This window comes from Armigeres subalbatus, chromosome 2 (assembly GCF_024139115.2).
Source record: "Armigeres subalbatus isolate Guangzhou_Male chromosome 2, GZ_Asu_2, whole genome shotgun sequence".
NCBI classification, from domain to species: Eukaryota; Metazoa; Arthropoda; class Insecta; order Diptera; family Culicidae; genus Armigeres; species Armigeres subalbatus.
In genome coordinates, this window is record NC_085140.1 from 321,037,249 (window position 1) to 321,060,026 (window position 22,778).

Consider the following 22,778-nt stretch of genomic DNA (forward strand, 5'->3'; position numbering starts at 1 on the left):
ATTTTGCATCGATGTCTTACTGGAATTGCTGGGTAGCACCAGCCATTCTTATCACTGGGTTATTTGCTAATTTTCGAACTGTCACTTTTAAGTTTAATTCTCCAAATGAGACAGAGCCTTAGAATTCTCAAAAGTTTACTGTATTCAAACAAGTATTATGAAGATGGAAGTAAGATTCATATACCCGCATATATTTCCAAATTCTGACTTGCCGAGACGGATTTTTGCATATGATTTTAAAACCTGGAAAAATCTGGAAAATCTAGGTAATTTTTTCCCGGATTTCGAGTAGACACACCCTGTCAAAAAATAAGGATCAACCAAGAGAATAAGATTACTAATCACTAATTATAGATACGAGCTTATTTTTTTTTAAATTATATTTGTTTTGAGTGCTTTTTTGGCAGCTTGCAGTGAGTTCAAAAGATGGTGATTTATTCTTCGCCACCGGCGAGCGACGATCCGTCCAGTGTATGCTGTCAGAACCGATAGCCGGCGACACTTAAGCTTCCCCTAGTTGTTTCCCCCTGTCCACCATATGGGGAGGTGCATCGAATGAACACAATGACGTTTGAGCGGTGCGCTTTTTACTAAAAATGAACACTCTTTCATACATCGAGTTCATTCAAAATGAATTTCGGCACCGCTCAAAAGTCAAATAGGGACACGGCAGGTATTTCCGTCCATCGTCATAGGGGCTAAACCATCGCAAGCAACATCCATTCGCTAGAGCTCCACTATAGCAGAACGTATTTATTTATTTATTTATTTATTTATAAATCGTATCTCCTGAGCTTAAGTTTTGATACGAATAAGTTTGTCAAAAAAGTGTCTCCTTCGAGACTATGACGAAAAGACGAGAATACCTGCTTTAACCCTAATGAAACTATGCACTGCCCCATTGCGTTTGAGTGTTTTTCTTTTCATTCTTTTTTACTCGTCTTTTCCTGTGTTCCCATTTATTATTTTGTGTTTTTTGTCCCTGTGGTGTCTAATGTATTGATTGTGTCTCGCTGCAGCAGCGCATTTCGTGTCCGCAATGCACAAAGACGAAGATGGCGGAGGAACTTCGAATCCCTTGTTAGATGTTTCGTTGCATTCTGGTGTAGCGAGTAAAAACAGAATGGATACTAGCAACGCAGTTATTTCCCCTGCGAACTCCCGCCACAAGGACTACCCTCCCGACTCTAGTAGGCCGTACGTTGTTTTCTTTCGACCCAAAGGCAAACGCTTGAATATCAGTAAAGATCTGGAAAAGCGATTTTCGTCTGTCACGACCATTGACATGGTTGGGCCCAGTTAGCTTCGCGTCACGGTCAGTGATCGCAAACAGGCCAACAAGATTGTCACCTGTGAGCTTTTCACTCTTGAATGAAAGCAGTGTTTGAAATCGCGGGGGTGGTGACGAAGTATGACATGCGACGATTTGAAACAAGGTTTCGGTCGTTTCAAGAACGTTTCTTTGTCTCCTCTTGCGATATTGGATTGCAAACAAATGTATTCGGTGTCGCAGGAGGGAGAAAAGCGGATTTATTCCCCGTCTGACTCTTTCTGCGTCACATTTTCCGGGTCCGCACTGCCCAACTACGTAGTGATTCGCAAACTTCGTCTACCTGTTAGGTTTTGGTACCTTAGGTACTGAATTGTGTTAATTGGAAGCAGCTGAGCCACATCGCTCAGTCCTGTTGCAATAAACCTCGCTGTGCATCATGCGGAGAAAAGCATGTGGTGGGCGCGTGCAAGACGGCACCGAAATGTGTCTATTGTAACGAAAGCCCTCCACATGCTCTTGAAGCTTGCCCAACGTACATACAGCAGCGAATCCACCAGAAGTGGTCTCTTCAGCAGCGTTCGCGGCAAAGTTACGCCGAAATGTTGAGGAAGACTGCTTCTCCAGTAGCTTCTGACACCATCTACTCGTCTCTTCCTTTGGACGATCAAGGTAGCTCTGACTCCGAGGTTGGAAATGGGGTTCCCTTTATTTTCAATGGCTCAACGAGGAAGAGAATAAAACAAATCCAGCGACCCTCGAAAAAGCCTAGAAAACAGCCTCAAAGTGAGCCCCAATCTAACATGGTCAAATTCAAAGCGGGTGGAAATACTCAAAAACGTTCAACTTTCGTGGTTTCACATCGGGGTGGTCGAGAGCTTCCACCGCTTCCAAGAACATCTAAAATCCCAGATGCCCCAATTTTTGCTTCCGACCCCGTAAAGAACATGGGTAAAACTGTTCTTCATATTCTGACTCCTTTCCGAAAGCAGCTGGCTTCAAAAATTCCCCTTCTCGAGTAATTTGCATCCTTCGATGGCTGACTATAAGGCAAATATGATTTCGATTCTACAGTGGAACTGTCGAAGTATTCTTCCAAAATTAGATATTTTCAAATTTTTAGTTAACAAATTGCAATGCGATGCTTTTGTTTAATGTGAAACATGGCTAACACTATATGTGAACCTTTACTTTCCTGATTTCGACATAATCCGCCGCGATCGGGCATATCGATATGAAGGGGTGCTTTAAGGGATCAAAAACAGCACTCCTTCTATAAAGCTGATGTCAGGCACCGAAGCTGTCGCATGTCAAGTGACTATTGAGCAAAAGACCACAGTATCGCTTCGATATATCTTTCTCCAGACACTGCGATATGTCGTAGAGATCTCTCACACATCTGCTGGGTTATGCTCAAGCCACGGTTGCTCTTGGGAGATTTTAACTCCCACGGAACAGGCTGGGGGAACTGTACGACGACAATCGTTCAACAATGATATACCTGGGGTAATATGCACCCCCGGGGCAAAACGACCTTTTGGCATTTTTAGCGTTGTTCCAGGAATATTTTCAATAATGTTTACTGCTGGATTGGTAGTTCAAGATCCGAACTACATACGCTGTAGTAAATACTCTGGAAAAACTGCTGAAAATGTACTCAAAAATTCCAAAGGGTCGTTTTGCCCCGGGGTGGGGGTGCATATTACCCCAGTTTCCCCTACGACCTCTGTGACGACTTCAATATGTCGATTTTGAAAACAGGAGAAGTTACACGAGTGGCCCCTCCAGCAAGAGATAGCCATCTAGATTTTTCCATTTGTTCGAGCTCATTATCGTTGGACTGGACTTGGATGGTGGTCCAAGATCCCCAAGGTAGTGATCATTTACCGTTCTAAGTTTCGATTTCCAATGAACATAATCAATCTGTTTCTATCGATCTCTCAAAACGGCCATTCCCAATCACCATGGCTTGGGTCCCTTCTCATTGTTCGATCCCGGAAAATGAGAAAGCGGACTCTTTGGCTAAGGTGGGCGCTATGGAAGGTGATGTTTCCGATCGGAAAATCACCTTCGATGATTTTTTCACATTGAAATAAAGCAGATATTGCACACTTTCATGCCCTGTCACGGAACAAATATTTTTTGAGATTTTTGTAGCATGCTATTCATTCTTTGCGTTTTTATAGATATTGAAAGGGGTAGATATGTAAACATCGTGTGACATTGAAAATGAGCACTGGATTTAACCATCACTGAAGCTAACTGATCCTATCACTTATAAGAAACCAAAATTAGTCATAATTGACTTGTTGCAACCAAATAGGGCTGAGCTTTGCTGTAAGTTTTTCAATCCGTTCGTTTTAAGTCCGAATAAATATAGACAGTAGCATAGTACATGTCTTATGTCTAGTACATGTCTAGTCTATATGCATGAGTGCGCGAGTGCGCTTGATTTGATTGGGAGTAAGCGTCCAAGTGATCCTGATTAGTACTTCCGGATTGAGGGATTCTAAGCCGAGAGTTTTGGGAACTAACTAAACTGTTGAGTGTCGCAGCATGCGTGAAATAATAAAAATGATAGTTATGCGTTGCTTCCGTATTGAGTGGTGTGTCCTTTAAAATGCGAGTACTAAAAAAAACTTTGTCTCATCCACCAGCGACTTAGCGACGGGCTCAGCTCTTCGCTTCGGGCTCCGATTCAAGTGCCGGTTCAACATCACAACCGAAAAAGAAGTGCTCGCTTGAGCTTGATTGACTGTCCGTATGTGCTACTCCATTATGACCAGACCAGCTGTTCTTGCACAGACATCCAACAATTTTTTTAGTCTTTATTTAAGTGGTTTTAAAACCAATAGATTTTTGCTTGAGATTAACTCTCATTTTCAATGTACTGGTGCTGGTGATCTTATGTGTTAGGTCACACTGGCGGCTGCCACGTCAAGTCAATGCAGGGAAGGGGGAGGTTATCCTGATGCAATCACTCGCCCACTGCAATATATATGTTCTGGAGCTCCCGGAGGACCAGTAAGTGGCCAGCGGGGGTGAATAAGTGGTTCTTGCATTGATTTTTCTCTGACATTGCTACAACAAACGGCCGCTGTCAAGTTGCAGCTTTCTGGGACGAATTGCAAAAAAATAACCATTTCCAGGGATCAAGCCAGAGTCACTCAGCATTGATTTTCCTGTTATATTGCTATTACGAAAGAAAATTTGGCTTATCGCTGGAATGAATGGATTTACGAAGTACGCACGTGTTCCTGAATCCGGATCATCCGGATGTAGCCAATGCACCTCAGGGAGCTAAATTGTCCTTCGTCCTAATGCACATAACGTCATAAACACATTTTTTGAAGGTTCCATAATTAAAAATGGAGAAGATCCGATGATACATTATCACGAATATAGGGTTGGGGTGTTGCAATACTTATTTTTGTGCTTACATACTTTTGGCGGGTAGTGCACCTCTGCACTTGCCACGAGTTCCTGCGGAGTTTAATGAAACTTTTGGGTTAGGTTTGAGAGACAGAGGTTCGTCTTGGTTAACGAGCTACTAGTGAGATTAGAAGAAAGCAATTAATGGAATTTCCAATTCTAGCAGTTCATTTATTTAGTTTACATCTAAACAGATAACACTGAGCAGTTACTAGTAGAATAGTTAAGTTTTTTATGGTATAGAATAGAAATGGAAACGATATGTACAATTTTGACTCAAATTCCGAACACCAGCTTTTAAATGGCCATTATTATTATTATGGCTTTATCTGTTTAATTTTCTCCACAGGAACTCAAAATCGTTTGTAATCTTGATCCTCAGTGCGAAAAACCGATGAAAGTTTTAGTTTTGGGGCGCTAAAATACCAGTGTTCGGAATATGAGTTCTTTTCGGGATTTGAGTCAAAACGGTTAGCCCATTTCCAGTTCTACTGATTTGGCTACAATTTTGTCCTAAGGGCATTGAATAGAATGGAGTGTAAAGTAAAATGGCTCATTTCAGGTTCATGTACATATATCAATCAGTGGATGTTGTTCACTAAATAGGTTAGAGTCGTGTCACTTGTGTCCTACTTGAAAGTAGACTTAAGACTAGGCATTATTACAACTTCCATTTGAATATCTACAGAGTTTTAGAGATCGATTTCTCTGTAGAACGCATTTTATTACAACCAAAAATCATAACAGTTTCCTCCCCATCACAGCTTTAGTACAAATTAGCACTCTCTTTCGGAAATGGCATCAATTATCATTGCCAACAATCTCATTTGTATTTAAATGAGCTTAACATGCTGATAAATTGTATGTCATTCTTATCTGACCCATTCATCTTTCCTGTCCTGTCATTGAATACAATGAATGCAACCAACGATCCGTGATTGAGATTCCTTTCTTTGTTGTCTCGCGGCATCGGAGGAACGGAGAATAAAGATATTTGAGTTGCACCCCTGGGGCAGCATTTGGGAAAAGCTATGGGCACCATGTCGCATTTTACCGCTTTACCATGAGTGTGAATTTTATTGATTTATCAATAATTGAAATAAGAGTGCGAAAACTAAATAAACATAGTATTTTTTTTTAAATTTACTGTTTTTACAGGATTTACTAAAAGTTCTTTTATTTTAGTGTATGAACATGAGATTGAGTTCAAAATCAAATCCCACTGGGACATTGTCGCTTCGCAGCTGAGTGTTCATTCAGCACTTTCACAGCACTACCATTTTTGCATTCGTATATCAAGAGGCTGGGGCTCTCCTTAGCCGTGCGGTAAGACGCGCGGCTACAAAGCAAGACCATGCTGAGGGTGGCTGGGTTCGATTCCCGGTGCCGGTCTAGGCAATTTTCGGATTGGAAATTGTCTCGACTTCCCTGGGCATAAAAGTATCATCGTGCTAGCCTCATGATATACGAATGCAAAAATGGTAACCTGGCTTAGAAACCTCGCAGTTAATAACTGTGGAAGTGCTTAATGAACACTAAGCTGTGAGGCGGCTCTGTCCCAGTGTGGGAATGTAATGCCAATAAGAAGAAGAAGATATCAAGAGGCTAACACAACAATACTTTAATGCCCAGGGAAGTCGAGAAAATTTCGAACCCAAAAGTTTCCTAGACCGGACCGGGAATTGAACCCAGCCACCTTCAGTATGGTCTTGCTGTGTAGTAGCGCATCCTACCGCATGGATTAGGAAGGCCGCAATTATAAATAACGGTTATATTTTTCTTATATTCTACTTGATATTTTATTTTAAATGCAAAAATCATAATATCAGTTAACGAAGAACGACAACATCGCTGTTAGCGGGGTTATTTTGGTTTTCGATTTACAGGGGTTGGACCAAAAAGTAGAGATAGGCAAAATTTTATCGTAATTTGCATAACTTTGGTTAGAATAATTCGATTTTGATAAAACCAGGACGCATCGGACGCAGAAACTATTCTAATATTCTGTCTCCATCCAAAATCTTATTTTGATCCTCGGGCACCGGCGATGTTCCGAGTTTTCCTCGGATATGTTAATTATGCATTTTGCTTCTGCTTTTCATTTTATGTGATGTTTACTTTTATCACTAGAACTAATACGCAGTCCAATGCTGACTATAGATAAAGAATCCATAAGGAATACGTATAGATATGACCATTCCAGTATTACCTATCCCGACCTCTTTGTCTAACCCACGTAGTTTCTTCCTTTGCATGTCATTGAATTCCTAACAGTTTAGCAATTTATTTGATGCGTACATATTCCAGTAAAAAACTAATCTGCTACATACATAGTACTTACCTATCGCTATGAAAAGCGTCAACATCAGCAAGGCTCGTAAATCTACCATGCTTGACAGGGTTCTATTGTCCACTTTTCTTTTGATCGTAAGCTCCTCGACGGGTTGTCAACACGAACCACTGAAGAAACTCTAGCAGCCTCTGAGACAGATGTCAGACATTTGGGCTTCCGTCTACGACCGTCTTTCTTCTCTTAGTAGTTCAACACACTCTCAGGTCTGATATTTATTAGCCATACACTGGAATGTAAATGAAAAATATTGCCCGAAGCACGCCAACACAACGGCGACTTATACTTTCTTCGTCAGACAACCAAACACTGTTTCACTTCTGCCTTCTTTTTCGGGATGCTGCTCGCTAGAGCACAAAGAGACTTAAGCAAACATAACGCAAAGGAAACTTCACTCAAACAGAAGGTTTATTTATTTCCAGTTCTTTCCATTCCGGAAAACAATCGCCTCCGGGCGATCGCTAAACTTTGTTTCCAAACACATCAATTCATTTTATTTCCATTTTTCGCCGCCATCTCGCACAGGCTCATTGTTTTTCTTCTTATCAATATCTTTGATGGGTGGAAAACGGTTTGTTTTTATTGCCTCGAGGCAACCCGCTGCCGGGGGTTTCGCAGTCCACGATTCACTCAACTGATTTCTCTCATGGTAATCTCCGCGGTACGTGGATTTTCGTAGCCTCCAACGATTCTAGGATATTTGTTTTTCCGTTTATGGACCTTTACTACCGTCGCCTTTGATGGTGATCCTTATTTATTGTGAGCTTAGTAAGCTCTTTTTACGATTTCTTGCTCCGCTCCGGTCCGAATCTATTTTGGATCGTGTCGATATCCGCTACGGGGTGGGAATTTATTGTCCCCCATGTCAGTAACAGCGTGTTCCTAAAAGAACATCGTCAATGAATTCAATGGGCTATCAAATGTGTTCGCTTCGTGTAGGTGTTCCAGTACGATAATCGCACTGCTTTAAACTGTATATGGGGAGACGGAGCCAATATGCAGTTTTAGAGAGAAAGGAGATTATTGTTATTGATTACCAACTGTTACGATTCTCATGAGTAATTTGACTCATCTGAGAATTTGAAAGAAATGCAACCTCTTGCCATCTAAAAATTTAAAAACACATCAAATGTTTTATAACTTTTGGCTTCAACAAAGCAGAATAATGATTGTTAACTGCTATTCTAAGGGAATAAAGCACCATGCGTCCGCTTGACTGTGTTACGTTGGACTTCTTTGGCTGGATATGTGGTATCCCCAGTAACATTCGGGTTTATAACGGTTTTATAAAAAAACCAAAAATGTTACTTGGGTATGGTATCTTTAACCCATTTTGGAATGTTATGTCAACTAAATAGAAACATTTCTGTTTATTTTCCCAATAAAATGTTTGTTTACAACTAGTATGTAAGTATTCTAAAATAACGATTCTCGATAAAGGGTATTACGGTGCATCTATCCCTACCATTTGGTGAAATAAAAGCTATAAAATCTAGGCCATCAAACAGGACAGATGAATGTTATGATTTTCTTCGAGGTTAGTTTATGAAATGCTGTTAAAGACCAAATTAGGGCTTATGAAGTAGAATAAAACAATTTCAATAAATTCTTGTCTATTTCAAAGCTCTAGTCGTATTTATCGTGCTTTGCTATGCGTCATGAAGAATTAGAATTCAAATGACAATCGCGATGCCTGTATATAATATTGAAATGAATAACTAGTTGCAATAATATTTTTTCTTTTCTACTCTACCCGAGCAGAATTTGGGGTAAGGAAATATGACTTTTTTACTGTTTTTACTGTCATTATATCGGCTTATGTACTTATGGGCATAAATGTGACACGTGATTGTATGTTGCAAAATTCGTTTGCAGACGAAGTATAAATAAGTAATCGGTACTTGGTAGATCAGCTTCAGTTAGCCTTGCGAGAAAAGGCACTGGATTGGTCATTTTGGGGATCTTCTTCTTCTCTTCTTCTTCTGGGGATGGCGAGTTCAATTCTCTGTCCGGTCCAGGATGTTTTAAGGCGGGAAACATTATCGGATATGGACATAGTGTATCCATTGTTCTTACTGCACAAGACACATATTCATGCAATTGGCGGGCACAGAAAAGCTTTCAAATAATAACCCAATCTGTACAGTCATAGCTGAAGACAAAGTGGTATAAATAAATCAAAACAGTAGAAATACTAATAGAACACCAAGTTGAAAAGCCGTCCAAGTTCCAGTTGGAATGTAGAGCCATGAATAAAGAAGATTTGCTGTATCGTACATTTTTATTACTCATTTCTGCTGTCAAAACAAGCATTTGGTGCGCTTTTTTCCTGTCTTGGACTCGTGGGACATTGAAGATGAGTAATCAATGTTTGGTATTAATCTTCGAGAAGCGTGAAATTTATTTTTCCCACTTCACAACATATAAGGTTTGCTTTTTTATAAAAGTTGTAGCAAAAGTTCTCCTGAAAAACTTTGTCAAAGACACCAAGTTCGTAATTCTGTTACTTTCCGAGATTTTTTACGTGTTATACTGACAACTTAACAATGTTTTTTTTCGTCATATCTATTTCATTTTTATTTCTATATTTTTTGCATGTTCTAGAAAGTTTTTGATAAATGCTTGATGGCTATTGCGACTTAAAAACTTGAAAAATATAAAAGTTATAACAATTTTATTGGATTTTTAGTCGTATTTGATTTAACTGCAACTTGACAACGGGCAAATTGTGGCAGTCAATCTCATACGCATGACAAAGTACACGAACTGTAGAGTTGTAAGCAAATGCGTTGAATGTTTTATTGAAAACTATTTCCAATTATGCAAAGCAGGAATCAATCTCCCATCACAAGGAGTTGATGAACCAATGCACCATGCGTCTCCATATGCTTGTATGCTTATACATCGAACATGTCCAAAGCTTGTTGCCATAGAAAGCAATAAATCTCCAAAAGAAATGAAATTACGAACTAGGTGCGTTCGACAAAGTTTTTCATGAGACCTTTTGCTACAACTCTCGCGTAGATATATATACCCTGCATGTTGTAAAATGGAATAAATAAATTTTTCATCTCACTTTTAGGGGGATTGATCATAAGACTGAGTACCTTCCCTTTTGGAGCGCATCGACTTACTGGTAAAATGCCTCGAAGACGCCAGTACGCTAAACCATATATCAAGGGTGCTATCAAATAAACGCAGTAAAAACACGATTTTAGCCACCGTGTGATGTTTGGATGTGAATTTGTGTGTGTGTTGTGTATGTGCGCGAAAAGTCTAGCTCACTTTTTGGGCACTTATCCTTAACCGATTTGCACACAACTAGTTGCATTCAACTGGGAATTCTTTTCCATTGTTTTGTATTGAAAATTGGCTGGATCGGGCGATGGGATTGGAAGCTATGGCAAAAATATAGTGTTTCAAGCCAAAAACGCGTAAAAAAGTTTATCTCATTTTTTGGGAACTTATCCTTTACCGTAGCGGTTCCAAAAGTTTTTTAAAGGGTACTTATTTGAACTTTTACATTCATTGAGGTACCCCCTATTTTTAGCTGTAAATGAAAATAAGCATAACTAATGAGATATATGAAAAATTGATCTGAACACTATCAGGATATAGGCAATCCAAAAAGTTGTTTGAAATTTTTCTGAATGCAAGTTAATTTTATACATCAAGCTATAAGACCTTGAGGACTTTTTGAGGCTTCGGAGCCTCTTGAACGGAGGCTTCCAAGCCTTTTGAAATGAGACATCCAAGCCTCTTAAAAGCAGGCTTCCGAGCCGATTTGAAAGCAGGCTTCCAAGCTTTCTGAATCGAGGTTTCGGAGCCTTTTGAAAGGATGCTTCGGAGCTTTTTGAAAGGAGGCTTCGGAGCCTTTTAAAATGAGGCTTCGGTGCGTCTTGGAAAAAAGGCTTCATATCCTCTTGACAGGAGGCTTCCGAGCCTCTTCAATGCATACTTCAGAGCTCTTGAAAGGAAACTTTCAAGCCTCTGAATTGAGCCTCTTGAAGGGAGGCTAACGAGCCTCTTAAAAAAATAAGCTTCCGAGCCTTTTGAAAGGAGGCTTCCGAGTCTCTTGAAAGTAGCTTCCGAGCCTCTTGAACGGAGGCTTTTGAGCCTTTTGAAATGAGGCCTCCGAGCCTCTTGAAAGGATGCTTCCGAGCCTCTTGAAAGGAGGCTATCGAGCCTCTTGGAAGGAGGCTGCCGAGCCTCTTGAAAGGAGGCTTCCGAGCCTCTTGAAAGAAGGCTTCCAAGCCTTTTCAATGCATACCTCAGAGCTCTTGAAAGGAAACTTTCAAGCCTCTGAATTGAGCCTCTTGAAGGGAGGCTAACGAGCCTCTTAAAAAAAAGCTTCTGAGCCTTTTAAAAGGAGGCTTCCGAGTCTCTTGAAAGTAGCTTCCGAGCCTTTTGAACGGAGGCTTCCGAGCCTCTTGAAAGGAGGCTGTCGAGCCTCTTGAAAGAAGCCTGCCGAGCCTCTTGAAAGAAGGCTTCCGAGCCTGTTCAACGGAGACTTCAGAGCCTTTTGAAAGGAGACTTCCAAGCATCTTTGAGGTAGGCTTTCAAGTCTTTTGAAAGATCACTTCTGGGCATGTTGAGAGGATGCTTCCGAGCCTCTTGAAAAAAGACTTCCGCGCCTCTTCAATGAAGACTTCAGAGACTCTTGAAAGGACGTTTCGGAGCCTCTTTAAAAAGACTTCTAGAGCCTCTCTAAAGACCACTTCTGAGCAGGATGAAAGCAAGATTATGAGTTGTTTCGAAGAAAGCCTTCTTACCACTAATATGGAGGCTTCCGAACCAGGTTCTAGATTATAGTCAATCGACGTTTTGCCCTTTTGATCATTTGTCCTTTCATACAGTATGCTAGTTGTTGTGGGTAGGATTCAATAGGCTTTTCATATACTGATCGCCATTTTATTTATTTATTTATTACCAGACCGCAGTCTGCGGAGGGTCCGCAAATCGTCCTCCATCTGATCGGACCACCTTGCCCGCTGTGCACTTCGCCTTCTTGTTCCCGTCGTATCGTTGTCGAGAACCATTTTCACCGGATTACTGCCCTACATTCTGGCTATGTACCCGGCCCACCGCAGTCTTCCGATTCTCGTGGTGTGACCGATGGTTGGTTCTTCCAACAGCTGATGCAACTCGTGGTTCATTCGCCTCCTTCACGCCATCTGCACCCCACCATAGATGGTACGAGCATCCATCGTCCTGGTCTCCTGTCCGTAGAGAGCGTTTTGTAGATAGTCAGTTTGGTACGGTGGCGAACTCTAATAGAGTCCAAAGTACTAAAGTTTTCCTGCCATGGTGCATCACCGAATTTCTCTGCTGGTATCGTTATCGGAGGTCACCAGTGAGCCCAAATACACAAATTCTTCAACCACCATGATTTCGTCATCACCAATACAAACTGGTGGTGGATGGCTTACGTTGTCCTTTCTTAAGCCTCTTCCTATCATGTACTTCGTCTTAGACGTGTTGATTACTAGGTCATATATCAGGCTGTGGCCCTTACGTGAATGGTTTAACTTCTCCTAGAACTTTCGTGCGTTATTAGCGCGGTACAGTTGCTCCGTCTCTTCACGGTCTCGATCTTCCTGCTGGCGTTTTTCCTCCGAAAAATCGATTTTTGCCTGTTCCGCGCCCGTTTGTGTCGTGCCTCGTTCGCCCTCGTGCGGTGTTGCAGGAATCTCGTCCATGCTGCATTCTTCTCCTCAACTAACTGCTCACATTCGCCGTCATACCAGTCGTTTCTCTGATCCGAAGGCACCATGCCTAGTGCAGCGGCTGCGGTGCTTCGAATGGCGGATCGAAAAACTCTCCAGCCATCTTCAAGAGACGCTACGCCTAGATGCTTTTCCCTTGGTAGTGCTTCTTCCAGCTGCTGCGCTTAGTCTTGCGCTAGTCTACCGTCTTGTAGCCGCACAATGTTTAGCCGCAGCGGACGACTCCGTCGCGTGTTGTACACCGTCGATAGTTTTGAGCGCAGACATACTGCAACGATCCAAGTAACCAAAAGTTCCTTTAAAGGCGGCTTATTGGGCCTGCGCAAACCTCCTGTCTCGTCGGAGGGCCATCGTGTCAGGTCTGTTTAGCGTCCCACCTAACACCAGGACTTGGGCTAACTGGTCGCCATGCATATTATGTACAATACAAACTTTGAGAATCCAAAATTACACAATTATCAAAAATTGATCTTTAAGTTTTTTAAATACATCCGCCATTACACATTTTTGTCAGAGGTACCCCCTGGGGCCAGCGGAGTAACCCCAAGGGATACATGTTCCCCAGGTTGAGAACCGCTGCTTCACCGAGTTGCATTCGATTGTCCTGTCCCATTGTTTTCTATTGAAAATTGGCCAAATCGGACTATGGGCTCAGAAGATATGGTCGAAATACATTTTCTTTAGACAAAAACGTGTGTGTGTATGTGTGAATGTGCTCAAATTTTGTAAGTAGACACACTTTTAGGAACTTAACATTGTCTGATTCCCTCACAACAATTCGACTGGGTATTCGGTCCCATTGTTTGCTATTAATAATTCCTCCACGAGTTCTTCCAGAAGTTCCATCAACAGTTCCTCCGGAAATTTCTCCATGAGTTTCACCGGAAATTCATTCAAAATACCTCCAGAAATTAGTTTTAAAGCATTATTGTGGAAATGCCCGGATGAAGTTTAGAGGAATTTCCGGGAGAAATCTTGGAGTAATTTCTGGAGAAAATTTCAGATGAATTCTCGAAATTGTTGGAGATATTACCGGACGAATTTCTGGAGGATCTTCCACAGAAATTCCTGAAGGTTTGCTGGGGGAATTTCCGAATGAATTCCGGGAAGAGTTCCTTAAGCGATGGCAGAAATGTTTTCATAAGGAATACCTGTAAAAGTTCTTGAAGATTTGTTTGGAAGAATTTATTAAGAACTGCCTGAAAGAATGCTCAAAGAAGTTTTTCGAACAATGCTTAGAAAAATTTAAGGACAAGCCTCTTGGATTCCAAAACTATATGTACCCGAGTATTCAAGGACACGCCTTTCAAAACGGAAGCAAGTCATTTTTATTATTTCACGCATGCTGCGATGCGACGCAGCAAAGCAGGAATAATAAAAATGACAGTTGTGCGTTGCTTTCGTAATGAATGGCTTGTCCTTGAAAACGCGAGTAAATTTGGTTTTGGATTTTGGGAGGCTAATTCTTAAGGCTAGTACGCTGCTGAAAAGCACTGTGCAAATAGATAGGATACGGAATGCTAATATCGCCTGCTGTGTAAAGTAAATGGAGCTGTCACTTTTCTTTACGGAAAAATATTCCGTACCATTATTCAGCTGTCAAATTTACTTTGGCAATTTGATCAAATTTTCCGTAAACCCATTCCGTATCAGCAGCGTACTAGGCTTAAGGAGGAATCCTGGAAGAAATTCCGAAGAAATTTCAGACAGAACTCCAGAGGAAAATCTTGAAAGAATTCACGAATAAATTTCTGGAAAAATATTCGAATGATTTTCTAGAAGTTTTGATATAATAAACAATAAACAATATAATGCCTGGATTACCTATGGAAAGAACTACTACCCACTCTCCAAACAATCAATGGGAGAACTTTCGAACGAATTCTCAATAGTTTTCCAGAATATCAACACTCGAGCAGCGCGTTTGCTGTCAAATCGATAGTTCCAATCAAGCACAAGATTTTTGGATGTATGGAATTGACTTTTCCCGTCTGAAAGTTTCGGAAAGTTGACCTTAAGGAATTGATTAAGCGACTTAAAATGTTGACGGGAAAGTTATGGTTTTGACATTTGAAGCATTGCTGTATTGGTGAATCCGGTGCTTAACGGTAAAACCGTACAGTGCGAACCTACGAGTTTTATGGATTAGGCTGGCGCAAAACGAAGTTCAACCTGTGTGAATAAAACAACGACAGCAGTTTATTTAGAGCTCCTCTCCACTCGTTGTGGATGTGAACAAAACAATGGAGTTGGAGATTGCGAGTGTGGAACTACGCGCCTAATGCTGGATATTTTATTTCACCAGTACCCGCTGAATTGCGGGATGTTTTAAGGGAAGTAATAATTCCCAGAGCTCACCTTTAGGAATTGCTTTACAATTTCCATAGTAATTGTCTTAATAATTCCTTTGAGAATCTTTTCTAAAAAAAATACTTCGGGAATTTCTTCTGAAATTTCTCCCGAAATTCCTTCGAAAATGGCAAAACGGTTTTTTTGCTCATAGATCGGAACAACGATCCATAAATGTTCAATACATTTTCAATTGTGTATTTCTTTCACATAGTACATTTATTCAAAATTATTTATCATGAGGCCTTCTTTTATCGATAATTAACATCTTTTGAGGGAATTTCGCTCATGATGTTTCGATCATCGTGCTAACTATCGAGAAATGTTTAGAGATCATGTGACGATTTTGGTGTTCAAAGTCGTTGAAAATTCCAATAGAAATTCTCTTGGATTTTTTTTCCAGAAATCCCAGGATCTATCAAAATTGGCCGAAAAAACCCTGATTAATCCACCTAGCGGTGATGGTGCCTTTCTCGTGCATTATAAAAATAGTATTTTGGCCATTACTTTTGAGCCCATAGTCCGATCTGGCCAATTTTCAATAGGAAACAATGGGAGAGTATTCTGCGTCGAGTGCAACATGTTGCGAGTAAATCGGTTAAGGATAAGTGCCTGAAAAATGAGTGACATTTTTTTACTCATTTTTTTAATAAAAAAAAGTGGTATTTTGGCCATAACTTCCGAGCCCATAGTCCGATCAGACCAATTTTCAATAGGAAACAATGGTAGACTATCCTGCGTCGAATGCAACTTGTTGCGAGTAAATCGGTTAAGGATAAATACCTGAAAAATTAGTGACATTTTTTACTCATTTTTTCTATAAAATTGTAGTATTTTAACCATAACTTCCGAGCCCATAGTCCGGTCTGACCAATTTTCAATAGGAAACAATGGTAGAGTATCCTGCGTCGAATGCAACTTGTTGCGAGTAAATCAGTTAAGGATAAGTGCCTGAAAATGAGTGACATTTTTACTTCTTTTTTATAAAAAAGTGGTATTTTGGCCATAATTTCCGAGCCCATAGTCCGATCTGACCTATTTTCAATAGGAAACAATGGTAGAGTATTCTCCGTCGAATGAATTTTATGTAAGTAAAGTAAATCGGTTAAGGATAAATACCTAAAAAATGAGTGCCTTTTTTTTGGGTGGGTGCGCACAGACACACACACACACACACACACACACACACACACACACACACACACACACACACACACACACACACACACACACACACACACACATACACACAGACATCACCTCAATTCGTCGAGCTGAGTCGATCGGTATATAACACTATGGGTCTCCGGGCCTTCTATAAAAAGTTTGTTTTTGGAGCGATCATATAGCCTTTACCGTATACTTAGTATACGAGAAAGGCAAAAAGATTTTTGTCAGACAGATTTTGGAGTGAATAATTCAAATTTCAGGGGAAATATTCAATTTGGTGGGTCACGTTCCCCATCGTGCTCCAGTTTAACTTCGCCAATCCACAATGAAAGATTGCATCCATCAGTGTTTTGCTCCTTCTTATTTTCGACAATTAATGTATGCATCGTTAATTTGTTTTGCGAGTGAGACCAGCTCCTTGCTCGCGATTTCGATTTTATTTTTTAAACAGAATCGTATCGTTTCACCAATTTGCCGAACAATGATTTCTCTCCAAAAAGCATTAATTGAGGTGCAATTTATCGTTTACACATGCGATGTTATCGCTGACCGGTTATTGTGTACAGAAATGTGAGAAACACTTTTTAATACTCATGATTGTGCGGTGTGCTCGTCAGAAGCTTCATTCAACGGCGAATTGGGACTATTTTTCGTAATTGATAAATTGACCAGTTCTGCCGCAACGATCAAGAGATATTTGTATATTGAGTAAAAAAATTAACAATTCCAGAAAAATCGGTATTGAATTAAAATTGCAAAAACAGAAATGTTATTTTTTGCCTTTCTCGTATACTAAGTATACGTAAAGGCTATATGTTCACTGCAAAAACAAACTTTTTATAGAAGGCTCGGAGACCCATAGTGTTATATACCAATCGACTCAGCTCGACGAATTGAGGTGATGTCTGTGTGTGTGTGCGTGTGTGTGTGTGTGTGTGTGTATGTGTGTGTGTATGTGCGCACCAAAAGAGCAAAAAGTTTAGCTCACTTTTTTTGCACTTACCCTCAACCAATTTACTCGCAACAGCTTGCATTTGACGCAGTATACTGCCCCATTGTTTCCTATTGAAAATTGGCCGGATCGGACTATGGGCTTGGAAGTTATGGCCAAAATACTTTTCCTCATAAAAAAGCGCGTAAAAAAGTCTAGCTCACTTTTAATGCACTTACCCTAAACGGATTCCCTCACAACAGGCTGCATTCGACGCAGTATCTTACTCCATTGTTTCCTATTGAAAAGTGGACGGATCGGACAATGGGTTTGGTAGTTATGGCCAAAATACTTTTTCTCATAAAAAAGCGCGTAAAAAAGTCTAGCTCATTTTTAATGCACTTACCCTGAACGGATTCTCTCACAACAGACTGCATTCGACGCAGTATACTGCCCCATTGTTTCCTATTGAAAATTGGACGGATCGGACAATAGGCTTGGTTGTTATGGCCAAAATACTATTTTTTACCGCACGAGAAAGGCATCATCACCGCTAGGTGGATTAATCTGGGTTTTTTTTGGAAAAGATGTAAAATTTCGATACACATTGATAAACTATTCAAGAAAGGTGTTTTTATGAGATATTGTGAAAAAATGATCCTACTACGGTGGCATCGTTATTATGTGTTTATGGAACATTGGCAGCTGTTGCATAATTGTAAACGTTCAAAAACTTTGTGTTATTGAAATGTGATAAGGCCGAATTATAAACAAAAATGAAGCAAATAATAGTGTTACCTAATCTTTGTTATGTTCTTCTGCAATGGCTCCGCATTCTAACTGGCCTCCTTTTGAACTTAGTAATCTATTCGCATTTCCAAATTTCAACAGTTATTTATTGATCTATTCCCAGCATTGCATGAGTATGTATCAGATGTAGTAAGCACCACAATGGATACACTATTCTCAGGGAATCGAGAATGTTTCCCACCCAAAAGCATCCTTGATCGAGAATCTAACTCCCCATCTCCGGATTGGCAATCCAACGCTGTTTCTCGCAAGGCTAACTGGATACCCCTTTGCTGCGTTACTGACTCTGCTGCGTTACTACTGTGCATATGTAATTTTGACGTGTGTTGAACTATAATTGAGATTTATGCCATTAATAACAAAGCGTGAAAAGCAGAGTCTACCATTTGTGGCAGCCCCTTTCTAGTTCTGATGTAGTGCTGCGTCATATTCCTAAAAAAAAAAGTTTTGTAAATACACAGACTAACAAGTGGACACACCTTCCCACAAAAAAAATCTTGATCAAGCTGTGATTCTGACATTGTCACTGATGCGAACTTTCCTGGTCACTACTAAGAAAATCAAATCAGAATCTGTCTCATTTGTACATATATTTTAATCCCAAACTTGGCCATCACAGTGAACCACACACAACGTCTCTACAGTTTCAACATCTTCTCATGACACCCACCGAAAGCACACACAAGTTTTCGTATCACATATCAGTCGGTAGCATTCTTCATTCTTCTAATCCTTATCTCCGGTTCCATACGAGAGTAGAGAGTATCGAAAATAGCAATCAGGCCACTAACTGCCCTCGGAATCACTTCTCCGAACGGGTTGTTGACATATAAATTGGATCGCTTCCGGGAACAATATTACATCCTGCTTTTGTTCCTGCTTCTCACCGCAACCACCAAGTGGCACACACTTCACATTATCTGTCGCTGCTGTGTCTTTTCTGGCTCCTCTTAGATATTGGAAAAGTATTTTCCGGCTTTGTTTGTTACCACAGCGTAGACGCCCACTCGGGGTGGACACTAGACACAATTAAATGCAACAGTTTCCATTCAACATTATTCCCATCCTAGCTGGTGGAGTGGCTGAACTGATGAAGAGGTTATCCACACTTGGAGCGACCAAGTCCCCGCGGAAAGAGAACCGAACCGACCGGATTGACTAATGGTAGTCAACTGAGAATTATTGGAAGCGGTTGCGTGTAGTTTAGGGATCTTGAAGATTATGGTTCATGGCGGTAGCTCAAAGTCTCGGACATCTTCGGATGGGTTGTGTCACGTGGAACGCTACCGCGAACCGATGAGTGCACTACCGAATGGATCAACACGTGGTTGGTCGGACTGTGTTTACAGTAGCAACAGGTGGTTTCGGGTGAGTTCGGGGATGAATTCAATGCTGAGTTCAGGCATGCGCACAGGAAAGTAATTATGTTTACGTTCATTTGTACTAGCTACCTGATTTATAACTAAGAAGTGAAAACATTTCATGGGAATCAGTTGTACGTGAGCTATCTACAGCATCACATAGAAAGCTTGGGATGTTGTCTCTCTGGAAGGGAAAGTTTTATATACAACCTATCGCTTTCAACAGTTTTGTACATCAGCGATTCCATAAAAATAGTTCTCCGATTTTGCTAAAAAAATCATGCGTCTCCATCACTTCAAAATGGTGGAACTGAACACTAGCGTGCACAGCGATCATATGAAGGGGGGGCACGGAATGACAAAGGTGCATAATAGTCCAAAGTGGTGGCGTGGTGCGAGGTGCGAAAGGTGCATAATGCAATAAAAGGTATATGGTAATAATAGCCTATCAGATGGTGTAAAAATGATCACACAGAATAAGGTGCAAGGAGATATTGATGAAAGAAAGAGCTTTTCGAACAAATCACCCCACCGCCAGAGTGTTCTGTTTAGTTTCACAATAATATTAAGGTGGTAAACTCAATCTACCTTGCTAAATATGTACAAAAACACCTTGCAAAATACCACCTGAAATGTGAAGCAGCAAAAGTTGGACCGAGGTGAATGCATCGAAGACTAAGTATATGCTAGTGAGCGGAACCGAGTGCGACAGGGCTCGTCTGAGAAACAGTGTTACGATAGAGGTGGTCTTCTTCTTTGGCGGTGTGCAGGAAAGTATGAACCACGAGCATGATCAACTCTACGGCGAACCCAGGGAAGGGTACGATGGGCAGGACATGTTGCAAGAATGCCAGACAGCAACCCTGCAAAGGTGGTGTTTTCGACCAACCCGGCAGGTACAGGAAGGCGTAGAACGCAGCGAGCGAGGTGGGCTGACTAGGTGCAGAACGGCTTGCCAAGCGTGGGGCGCAACCGTGGCCTCGAACCGTGTATCCAATTCTCCGCGAGCGGTAATGGCCGCAAGCTTGCCTGTGGGCTAGTCTCTGGAGGAACTTACATTTTTTTTATTAGACACTTTTTCGCGCAGTCTTTTGTACATGCTAAGGTTTTTTTTTATAATTGGTTTTGCTCCGTTACACTTTTTGTATTAAACCTTTAAAATTTTATATAGATCGCCACGCTGCTCGGAACACTAACCCCCCTCGCTCCCACTTAGAAGCGTGACGTACTTTGTGGATGATGCCTATTTCTTTTTCTGCAGCTTTATAATCAGACTAGAGCATGCTAAACAAATTTTCACGGGATATGGTTTATAATATTCACGGGTAATCTTTTTATTTTAATCAGGAAATGCTTTATTGGGATTCATTTATATTCACACAAGCAAACCCACAATAGTACTTCTTTGACTTTCTAAGGAAAATTATTTTTCATTTTAACGCGATTTTTTTCTGAATTTCCACGAAAATACTTCTCTGCACGCAGCACTTTCTTACTTGAATTTTCACTGAAAATGAGACTGAAGAAGAGATTCTACTAAAACTCCACGGGATTTTTCTCAAGTTGTCAAGGTGAATTATAACATTTTCAAAGAAAGTTCAAAATGTTCAACATTCTAATCAAGGAAAGGAAATTCTAATCAAATTCGTAAGAAACTTGTTCTGAACTTCACTGGATGTTCTCCAGGCATTTTTTTTTTAGATATTTTCATGAGCATTTTTTTTTCGATTTTTCACACGAAACTTCGATTTTTTAACGATTAATTTGTATTTATTTTCTAGTATTTGTTTTTAACAATAATTTTACATTCTAAGTTGTTGACCACATGGCCCTTGATCTTAAGAATTATAAATCTCTTTATATAATTAAAGTTTTCGCACCGGGGAAGTTAATCCTACATAGTAGCCTGAGCAAGGATTTGTTTAATGAAAAAATGACTTAAAACTAAATTTGATATTCTAACTATTCTATTTACAGTACGATAAAATTTGATAACTTTATTTGATACGAGCGCCCTAATTGCATCTTGGTCAGAGGAAAAGCAACAGACCCTAAACTTTTCTTTGTGCTCACCAAAGCGATCTTGCAATGTTTTAATCTCGGTCAGACGGTGGACCTCAGATGTTCTTTTCCTGGTGAGGTGTTCATGCAGGGTTGTTAATAGATAAATTATCATCGTTAATTTAACGTCCACTACGACGACGATAACGGTTGTACGATGATGCTTCGTTGGCGATAAAGTGAGCGTTGATTCAACGTTATCGTTATCGTGTATTCGTTGATTTATCTATAATTATCGAGTTAACGGTAACATGTACTACAGTTATTTTTAGAATTGCTTCGCCTCAAAATATTCAGTGACATCCTTAAATCATGGGGTTAAATTGGTAAGAAGAACTTCAAGAGAAATACTTCCGGAGAGAATTTCGGAGCAATATCCACAGGAATTTTCCGAGGAACTTCGGATGAATTTCTCGAAGAACTGCCGAAGGAAATTTTAGAGGAATTTCCATGGGGATTCTCAGATGAACTTCTGGGGGAATTCTTAGATGAACCTTTGAAAGAATTCCAAGAGAAACTTCCGTATGAATTTCCTGAAGAACTTCAATAGAATATATCGAAGGATCTTTCGGAGGGATTTTCGTTGTAATTTCCTTAGAAATTTCGGAGGAATTCCCAGAGGAAATTTTGTACGAATTTTCAGGGTGGAATTTCTGAAGGAATTCCCAAAGGAACTTTCAAAGGAATTCCAAGAAGAACAAAAGAATTCCAAGAGGAGTCCGGAACAGCTTCCATGGGAATATCCTGAAGAGCTTCTGGAGAAATTATAGGGGAATTTTACGGATGAATTCACGTAAGAACCTTTGGAGGTATTCCTAAGTGAACTTTCGTAGAGCTTCCCAGAGGAACTTCTGGATAATCTTCTGTAGGCATTTGCTTAAGAACTTCCAAAGGAATTTTTGAATGAATTTCCTAAAGTATGTCCGGAGGAATTACCGGAGGAACTTCCGGATGAATTTCTGGAGGAATTTCCTGAAGAGCACCCGATGAAATTTGCTAAAGAACTTCTGGAGTCATTTGTTGAGGAACTTTCGAAGAAGTTCACAGAGGAGCATTTAACGGAGGAATGCTGCTGAAATTTCTGGATGAATTCCCGAAGGAATTCTTTGAGGAACTTCCGAAGGAAGTCCCGGAGGTGCTACTTGAGAAATTTCCAGAATAACTTCCAGAAGAATTGCCAGAATAACGTCCAAGAAGTTCTAAGACGAACTTCCAGAAGAATTCCCAGATGAAATTTTAAGGGAATTCCTAGAGGAACTGTCGGAGGAATTCCCAGAGGGACTATCAATGGAATTCTTAGAGGAACTTCCGGAAAATG

General features: G+C 40.5%; 1 pseudogene; it reads right to left on the reverse strand.

The window, feature by feature from the left end:
• The window catches only part of LOC134216816 (uncharacterized), an 85,106-nt pseudogene extending 65,915 nt beyond the window's left edge, over positions 1-19,191 (reverse strand).
• Between the last annotated feature and the right edge of the window lie 3,587 nt (positions 19,192-22,778).